At 37.6% G+C, this 10501-nt stretch overlaps 1 long non-coding RNA gene and 1 other non-coding gene across 2 annotated transcripts; both read left to right on the forward strand.

Moving 5' to 3' along the window:
• The first annotated feature begins 5159 nt into the window (after nt 1-5159).
• On the forward strand, nt 5160-5757 carry LOC134223577 (uncharacterized). The gene is made up of 3 exons (XR_009982624.1): nt 5160-5207; nt 5289-5383; nt 5590-5757. It is a non-coding gene; the product is annotated as an uncharacterized LOC134223577 (long non-coding RNA).
• Nucleotides 5758-9343: 3586 nt separating this feature from the next.
• On the forward strand, nt 9344-9484 carry LOC134228208 (U4 spliceosomal RNA). The gene has a single exon (XR_009983875.1). It is a non-coding gene; the product is annotated as a U4 spliceosomal RNA (small nuclear RNA).
• Nucleotides 9485-10501: the final 1017 nt, after the last annotated feature.

Below are 10501 nucleotides of genomic sequence, written 5' to 3' on the forward strand. Positions count from 1 at the left end.
TCTTGGAGAAACTTCCGGAGGAATTCCTGGAGAAACTTCCAGAGGAATTCATGGAGGAACTTCCGGAGGAATTCCTGGAGGAACTTCCGGAGGAATTCCTGGAGGAACTTCCGGAGGAATTCCTGGAGGAATTCCTGGAGGAATTCCTGGAGGAACTTCCGGAGGAATTCCTGGAGGAACTTCCGGTGGAATTCCTGGAGGAACTTCCGGAGGAATTCCTGGAGGAACTTCCGGAGGAATTACTGGTGGAACTTCCGGAGGAATTCCTGGAGGAACTTCCGGAGGAATTCGTGGAGGAACTTGCGGAGGAATTCCTGGAGGAACTTCCGGAGGAATTCCTGGAGGAACTTCCGAAGGAATTCCTGGAGGAACTTCCGGAGGAATTCCTGGAGGAACTTCCGGAGGAATTCCTGGAGGAACTTCCGGAGGAATTCCTGGAGGAACTTCCGGAGGAATTCCTGGAGGAACTTCCGGAGGAATTCCTGGAGGAACTTCCGGAGGAATTCCTGGAGGAACTTCCGGAGGAATTCCTGGAGGAACTTCCGGAGGAATTCCTGGAGGAACTTCCGGAGGAATTCCTGGAGGAACTTCCAGAGGAATTCCTGGAGGAACTTCCGGAGGAATTCCTGGAGGAACTTCCGGAGGAATTCCTGGAGGAACTTCCGGAGGAATTCCTGGAGGAACTTCCGGAGGAATTCCTGGAGGAACTTCCGGAGGAATTCCTGGAGGAACTTCCGGAGGAATTCCTGGAGGAACTTCCGGAGGAATTCCTGGAGGAACTTCCGGAGGAATTCCTGGAGGAACTTCCGGAGGAATTCCTGGAGGAACTTCCGGAGGAATTCCTGGAGGAACTTCCGGAGGAATTCCTGGAGGAACTTCCGGAGGAATTCCTGGAGGAACTTTCAGAGGAATTCCTGGAGGAACTTCCAGAGGAATTCCTGGAGGAACTTCCAGAGGAATTCCTGGAGGAACTTCCAGAGGAATTCCTGGAGGAACTTCCAGAGGAATTCCTGGAGGAACTTCCAGAGGAATTCCTGGAGGAACTTCCAGAGGAATTCCTGGAGGAACTTCCGGAGGAATTCCTGGAGGAACTTCCGGAGGAATTCCTGGAGGAACTTCCGGAGGAATTCCTGGAGGAACTTCCAGAGGAATTCCTGGAGGATTTTCCAGAGGAATTCCTGGAGGAACTTCCAGAGGAACTTCCTGAGGAATTCCTGGAGAATTTTCCGGAGGAATTTCTGGAGGAACGTTCGGAGGAATCCCTGGAGGAACGTCCGGAGGAATTCCTGGAGGAACTTCCGGAGGAATTCCTGGAGGAACTTCTGGAGGAATTCCTGGAGGAACTTCCGGAGGAATTCCTGGAGGAACTTCCGGAGGAATTCCTGGAGGAACTTCCGGAGGAATTCCTGGAGGAACTTCCGGAGGAATTCCTGGAGGAACTTCCGGAGGAATTCCTGGAGGAACTTCCGGAGGAATTCCTGGAGGAACTTCCGGAGGAATTGCTGGAGGAACTTCCGGAGGAATTCCTGGAGGAACTTCCGGCGGAATTCCTGGAGGAACTTCGGGAGGATTTCCTGGATGAGCTTGGGGAGGAATTCCTGGAGGAACTTCCGGAGGAATTCCTGGAAGAACTTCGGAAGACATTTCTGGAAGAACTTCGGAAGACATTTCTGGAGGAACTTCAGAAGGAATTTCTGGAGGAACTTCAGAAGGAATTTCTGGAGGAACTTCCGAAAGAATTCCTGTAGGAACTTCCGAAAGAATTCCTAGAGGAACTTGCGAAGGTATTCCTGGAGGAACTTCCGAAAGAATTCCTGGATGAGCTTTCGAAGGAATTTCTGGAGGAATTTCCGAAGAAATTCCTGGAGGAGCTCTCGAAGGAAGTGGAAATTCCTAGCGGAACTACTTAATTTATTAGAAACTTTTTTTTCAAATTAATTTGTTTAATTTTCGATTTTCATTTCCATTCAGAATAATTTCCTTCAGAGTTTCAGAAAGTTTTCTCTTGATATTTGAGAGGAATTCTCTTGGTATTTTTTTGGAATTTCATAGGAATTTTTCGTTAAAATCAGTGGAAATCCCTTGTAGATTCAGAGTAATTATCCAACAAAGCTAATTTTCATGGTAAATTAAGTTAATTTTCATGGTAAATTAAGAGAAAATTTTACATGGAATTTTTCTCGGAAATACAAAGGATCTGGGAACTCAAACTCACAATTCCAGGGATTTAATTTGAATGAATAGTGGATGTTCTATTGAAATTGGATTTACTTGATGGATAAAGACAAGTAGAACGACGTTTTTATGATTAATAATATAATCATTATTGTTTCTTCGAGGTTTTCACGATTTCCATAAATAATTTTATTCATTTTCAGTAATCCAGTTTAATCAAGTGGTCCTGATTATGCTTTCTCTGAAGTTCTCTGCTACTGAAAATATAATACAAATTTGAATAAAATCAGTTCATGCTAAAAGTAAACAAATCTTTCCGCAATACCGCTGCCGCATTTTTTGAAAATTTTCAAAAAATATGCGGTTTTAGTACATTCCGCATTTGCCGTTCCGCACCATTGCGTGCCGTTCCATATACAGCCGTGTATTCAAAAGTGACAGCTGCCGCATCCTGCCGTTGCCGTTCCGTTGCCGCACTCCATTGCGTTTCCCCCTTCAGTCGGTATATGTGTCCGAATTTGTAAATACACAGAAAAAACAAATATTAATACAATTAAAAATGATGTCCTTTGTATCTGAAAAGCATGTTTTTTTCTTCAAAATAAAAGTCAAATCTCTAGCAGTAAAAGTATTTTGTTTGATTTGAGAGTAACTTTCCCTTGTTGAAAACCTAAATTTAAAAGTTCCCCTTTTCAACTTGAGAATTGTACAACTGTCAAATCACCTTGCACGCTTAGCACCTTATCACAAAACAAAATAGAAATCTCGGTTTCATAATACTATGGGATATTCCAATAATAAAAATTAGGAAAACGTTTTTCAGCTTATAGTATAATAATAGTAAAATATAAAATATTTTTCATGAAAACTAAGTTTAATAAACAATAACTCAAAAAGCCAATAATGTCAAATATACGCTACCTAAATAATTACATATAATATTCATCAAAATCCTTATGAGAATAAATACAATGTTGACCATCTATCGAATTGCTGTTTACCCACAGTACAATCGACGGCGGCTCGTGCTGAGTGCTGACATCGCAGTAAAAAGGGTTATTTATCAGGTTTATTGTGCCTACCGTTTTGACTCGAAGTCCGGACACCTAAGTACAGCCGAATTTTCAGTTCAATATTTCAAACGGAATTAAGTATTTGACACTTAGTGATAACACACCCTGTCAAGATTAACTTATCAAATTTGCTGTAGTGTACTGAGAATTACATTTTGTATGCACAAAATAGCTAATATTATCGAAAACATTGAACATCGCTTGCTTCGAAATCCGGACACAGTATGAGGGATGCTTCAAATACCGGACAATTTTGCTTCGAATTTCCGGACACTTCGAGTTTGGCCTATATTGATTCTCAAATAGCCAATTTAATCCGTTCAAAGACAACTAGAACATAGCATTCATATTTCTCGATTAATATAAATCCGTAAGGTAAGGTTTCTATACACATTTGTATGGAATCTGGCATCCCCCCGTTGTGTGTACCATCCGAAGTTTCTGCTCCGAGATTGACCAGGACTACCAAAAAACAGCATTTGAAACCAAGCAGGAGCATTTAACTGCAATATACAACATTGGGAATCTAATAATTTCATACAATCCCGCCCCCCCCTCTCCTTTTCTAGGTAGAACGCTTTTTTGACATTTGACGTGCCTGTGGGTAATGATTTTTTTTTTTCAAAACTACCTCTCAAATTCAACATGGATAACCTCCAATAGATCATGAGAATCATTAGATGACCAAAATTCTATTCGCATCAATGATACCGAAAATAAATATGATAGGAGGAATATAAATGAATGAGAAATAAATATGATGAGAGGAAATGTGCCGATCTCCATCTCACTGAATATATATTCATCGCATCGCGAAACGATTTATTTTATCAACCTGCGTGCTGACCGCGGAAAAAATCACAAAAGAAAGAAATAAATCAAACAATTTTTTTTTGTTGTGATGTGATGAACATCGGAGAATTAAAATTATGCATTATCTTACCATTGTTAAGATATACTTCGAAATATAGACTTTAGTGATATTTATGTGTCTTTTGAAATCCGTTTCATTTTGCTATTGGAAATCAAGGATTGAAAGGAAGGATTGAAATGATGAATTCATGCGGATTGATAAATCCAGGGTTGTCCGAGAAGTGTTGAGTTTTTTTTTATTTGACGGGTGTCGTCCACAACGTGTCTTTTTATACTATTCTGTTAAAAAAGCTAGTTTTACGAACTTGTTTTTTTTTCTACAAAAATGTGAATGGCTAAAAAAATACTTTTGAAGACAACCTTTCACTATAAACTGAAAGCAAGTTTTGCTACTTGTGTGCAATTAATAAAGTGATACCATTTACAATATGTGTATGAGTATATGTATATCGATAAGCTGAGAGCAAGCAATGTTCCTTTTGGGGTGCAGCAACTCAAATCTAACGAGATTGTAACTATGCTAGGTCATTACGAATCATTTGATTTCTTTTAACTTAACTGATAAACAGTTATTTAACATCATTTCATCATGTCCGGCAAACGAAGCAATTGCAAGAACTTGCCTCGAAGTCCGGACATACAGAAAATGTAATACAAATTACAAATCCATGAATTCCCAAGCAATTTCTCTAATTCATGACAAAGAGTGCTATCATACTATTATATTAAAATACTAATACCCGTTGCAAATGATAGAATATAGAAAATATGAGCTTAGTTTTTCTTATGTTGAGTCTAAAGCTGCATGCTAAGAATAACGAAATTCACCGTTGATTATGACATGCCTTCCTTTTTTACCTCTTATTTTCAAGTTTTACCACAGATCACGGATTACTTACATTTGTTAAAATGGTTTCAAGTCTAAGAATCGTTCCCTGCATTGATAACCCAAGAAATACTTGTTGAGATGGTAAATAAAGTCAAATAACAATTGTAGTGTCCGGCTTTCGAAGCGTCCGGTAATTCGAAGCAAAACGGTACTTAACGAGCAGAAGATCCTGGTTATGTGCACAGATACTTTATTAGGTAAGTAAATGAATATCATTCTGGTAAAAATCCTGCTGCCCGAGTTTTACCTCATACTTCGTTTCGTTTTAATCATTGCAGAAATGCGCTCCGTTTTTCATCATATGAAACCGTCCAGGAGTCCGGAAAAACGGGAAGTTGGGTTGATTATGTTTCAAACCCTGGGAGTTCGTAAGGTAAGAATATTTCATTGATGCGCTATTACTATAAATCAGGAAACTCGCGCAAAAAATTGTTTCTCGCATCATTGAAAAAATGGTACCCTTAGCGTAGTGCCATAACTGCTTGTGGGAGGTTTGCAATAATGCGAGGAAAATAAGTTAACACGACTTCTGCCTTCTATTTTACCAAGACTAATAATTTATCGTAACCATGTTTGCAGGCTGCGAAAGTTGGAAATCTACGGATTATATTTCTGAGCGGTGGCCGTGACAGGAAACTGTGAAGATGGACCGACGAAGCCTTATGGACCGACGAAGCAACAATGGGATAAACATTTTTCAACATGTAAAAGTTTTTTACTACGTACCTACTGGTTTAATAAACTAAATATCGAATTCTAAATATTTTGGAAATCAAAGTTTCCATGAATTGATTTTGAAAAGTTTGTGAGCCTAAAACCAACTCCTGTTGTGAAAACAAAACAAGTCGGTTTTTGCACGTACGAACTTTTTAAAATTTTTGTTCGAAATATTTTTTGTTTACAAAATTCAAAACACCTGCCATTATTCCAATTAAGAGTATCACACTTTTATTTTCACGGTGCATTTGACACTTCTACAACTTCGTTTTGAAAGTTCAAACTTTTAATTTTAGAGTGGAATGCCATTTTTAAACCCTTGTTGACACAAAAGTTCCTGTACTTTTATTTTAAACATAAGCAACTCTCTACGAAAAAGAACCAACGCAACTTTTTATTTTAACCAATGGTTTTTTTAATTTTTTTAATGATATTTCTTTCTGTATATTATTATTGAAAGTTGATGTAACAACAAAAACTATTGTAAATCTATGGTATGAACAATATACTCTGTCGAGATAATACATTTTATTGTAATTTTGTTGTAAATACAATAGATTGGTTTATTAGTATAAAAAACCGTACAATACAATCACAATATTTTTTATTGTTTCTCATAAATTTTATTGTTTTTGTACAGTTTACACCATTTAACCTAAGGTTTTTTTCTTTTCGGGAAGTCTGCACCGCCTGAGTTTCCGGTTTTTGATTGGAACGCATTATTCGTTAGTACCTTAAATTTTAAGTAAAATAATCTACACGCTCATGATACTGGTTTCACACATGAATTCTCACTACTTGGGAAACATATCAACATAACGTGTGAATCCAGTTCCAAATGTCAAAAAATGGAACGTCCGATATAATAGAAATAAAGTAAGAATGGAAATGAGAAACACGTTAAAATGTGGTGGAATGTTTCAGTGGAAAATGGGGCTCAATGTTTTTCTTTATTAATTCCAAAATGAAGGTAATAATTCGATCGAACATTATCTATTAATGAAACGCAGTAACAACGTTCGTAGAATAATACATTTATTATAATAAAAAAAACACTTCACCAATCATGCATATGGAAATAAGATGGCATTTTTCGTATTAGTCTTTTTTGGATCTCAGCCAAATTCTCCACATGCAAGTTTTCATGCCAAATATAATTCTGCAATCCGAAGTTCAAGTAAATCTGAAAAAGTTGGGCATAAATTCATTTACATTTTTTGTAAAATTGAATTTATCAAAACTTACCTTTTTGAAACAAAACTCCGATCAAAACACTAGAAACTTGCAGCCATGTGCAAAACAATGAAAATTTACAGTTTTTCTATGCGTCTGCTATTTTTTCGATTCAAACATATCGAACAAATATTTTCTGTTGCAAAGTGTTATTTGTTGTCTCTATCATTGCTACGTCAAACCAAGTTCAAAACACGTCATAATCAACAGTTTTTCCAAGTGGTGCTAATTCACATTTATTCCTTGCGACTTTAACGTGGATGGGTAGTGAAAATGGCGAATGATAAAACACGTTCGATTCACATTAAAAAGAATATTGTGTGAGCGTGTATAATATTTTCAGTGATTTTATTATATTTATTAGGTACAAGACAAAGATTGTTGCTGTTCGGAACATCTTTTGCTGGCGAGGATAATACTAAGGACACACCTGTGGTACTTGTACCATGGTACAAGAGAACAAGAAAATTATTCCAAGACAATAATTGGTATGGTACTCATTTCAAGATTCTTGTACCATGGTACTTGTACCACCAGTGTGTCATTAGTATAAGGTGCTAAATGCCAATGGAGGAAAAATTCATACGATTTGACAGTTCTGTACCCAACATGTTTCTGACAGTTGAACTAAGGGAACCGAAGTGACAATCTTTATTTTGTAACTAAAATATCTTTTGTCATATAACACACAGTCCATAAGAAAATCGTATCAAGTTTATAAGTACATACACAGCAAATAATTTTGAAAATTAAACGACGTGTAATATTAACAGCTTTTCCAATCAAACGAATTAACATTTGATATTCAATTGAATTTGACTGAACTTTACAAGCAGGCACACTTTAAATTTATTTCAATTTAAAAGAATAGTGAGATCGATTGAATGTTACGTTTATTTGCATGCTCCAAATATGTGCATGAAAATACATTTAAAATCACAACATATTTTTATCCAAGATGAATACACCACTAGGTGTTCCAATCTGCCAAATTCACGATTCAGCCATCTTGGATTTTAGTATGGGAGAGCCAGCCGGTTTGTTTTCGTTTTGCACTAAAAATGAATTTTTCACCCCCGCCGTCTTCTCTCCCACAAACTTGGCAGGTTGGAGCACCTACTACTGTATTCATCTTGTTTTTATCTGTGTATCTCTTGTAGCAATAAATCATGAGCTATTCGTATGGATATCACAAGCAAGCATGTTATCGATCGTTTAGTAATTTTCGTTCGATCATTTAGTAGTTTATCAATAACTCATTCCAGAAGCTGAATTTTAAAATGTGATGTATGGTGGACTTCCAGTGCGAAGCTTTATCTACAACTTTGCCGAATGGTTTGCTGTTGGAATTCAACTTATAACGGAGTTATAGCGCTAGTTGCAGTAGATTCAACTAAATGATTGGAATTTTGTTATCATTTAATCTAAGTTACTGAAACTATCACCCCTATTCTTGTTTACGGACGAATGAAACTTTCGAACGAATGCGATTCGTTCGAACCGTTTCCCTATTTGCTTTTGCTGGCGTAAACGAGAATGCGCATCAACTTTCGTTCGAATGCGCGTTCGTACGAAAACAAGAATATGGGTGTATAGAAAAGATATTTTAGTTACTAGATAAATATTGTCGCTTCGGTTCCCTTTGTTCTGCTGTCCGAAACATGTATGGTATACCTGTCAAATCGTATGGATTTTCCTTCTTTGACATTTAGCTCCCCTATCCTCGCCAGCAAAAGATGTTCCGGACAGCGACAATCTTTATCTAGTAACTAAAATATCTTTTGTGTATAGCTATAACTCCGTTACTAGTGGAATTCAAACAACGAACCATTTAGCAGAGTTGTAGAAAAATCTTCGCACTAGAAGTCCACCATGCAACACATTTTGAAATTCAGCTTCTGGAATGGGCTATTGACAAACTACTAAATGATCGAACGCAAATTACTAAATGATCGATAACATCCTTGATCACAAGTTTCTTGGCTGCTTATTATATGGGAGAATACAAGAAATCAATATTACTTGAATATTCCACATTCAGGTTATTGTCAATATTCTACTGTCGTGTAAAAGCCACTGAAGAAAGCTTCTCTCACTTTTTCCGCGTGCTTTGCTTTTCGCACCGCAGCAGCTTCGTCAGTGAATGACGACGGTACTCATCGCTTTTTCTTTATTTTTCTACCCGCGTCCCGACCGCGCGCTCGCGCGAAGGCAAAGCAGGCGCTTTTTGTGCACACAGCACACACTGTCATGGGGTGTCCGGGTGTCGTAATTTTTCTGATCTATCTTTTTCGTTAGTCGCTGGCGTCGTCATCACAATCCATCGCTAACGGTGCCGGTTGGACGATGGGCCACACGGTACGCCGGTCGCCGTCTTTTCTTTAGCTTTGCGCAGTGGCGATATCGTAACCAATGAGGTACAACCGAGGTGCGATTATTGCTAGTTGAAAACTAATACCAATACCCCGCCATGAGGACGTGAAATACCGTCCGCTACGGCAATTTTTGCAAGCTTCGAAAGAGGCGCCTAATCGAATAAAAAATAACCAAAGATCAATCTTACTCTCCCATGCCCATCTCCCTCCGTACTAAGCAGTCGTATTATCATGTTCATGTAGTATAGAAGTAAATTATATGAAGATATCATTAAGCCAATACAAATATTAAAAATAAATTATATTTAGAGATGTCGTAAAATCCCGATTAATCGATTAGTTACTAATCGATTACTCTTGATTCTTGTCGATTATTGAATCGATTAATCATTGTACAGTAATCGATTCAAAATTAATCGATTATCACAACGATGAATCGATTAATCGAAATAATCAATTAATTTTCGACATCCTTATGATGTCGTAAAATTCTGATCAATCGATTACTCACGATTCCTCTCGATTATTGAATCGATTAATCGTTGGGTAATAATCGATTCAAAATTAATCGATTATCACAACAATGAATCGATTATCCGAAGTAATCGATTAATTTGCGACATCTCTAATTATATCTCCCCCTTCGGTTTTTGTTTGCCCAAAAATAATAGTTTGAGAAGGCAAAAATAAAATTCCCGGACAATTTTTAGGAGACTAGTGAGAACATAATTTCAGTTAAATACTTGCTACGGCCTTATTGATCCTCGTAAAAATTACTATTGTAAAATTTCGATCAAAACGTATCCAAAATTACTTAATGGCGCCAAAACGCGAAGTGTGCATTTGATGGAAACTTAACTTAGTTTCGTGAAGACGAGTAGCGTGCTTTTAAATTTATTATTTACCTATCGGAGCTGAAAACATGACTCGTCGACGTCGATTAATGACTAATGCAGGGCTGTTACAACAGTTGCGGATTTTGCGTCGCGGATTTGCTCATCCAGTTGCGAAAATCTAGTTCCGCGAGAATCGCGGATTTATAATTACGTTTACAGAATCAATTTAAAATTTTATTGTTTGAAACTTCATGGGAAACATTGCTCTTGTGATAGATGGGTGGTCGTTAGGAGCTGTGCAAATCAATCCCTCATCCGTGATTGCATACC

The sequence above is a fragment of the Armigeres subalbatus genome, chromosome 3 (assembly GCF_024139115.2).
Source record: "Armigeres subalbatus isolate Guangzhou_Male chromosome 3, GZ_Asu_2, whole genome shotgun sequence".
NCBI lineage: Eukaryota > Metazoa > Arthropoda > Insecta > Diptera > Culicidae > Armigeres > Armigeres subalbatus.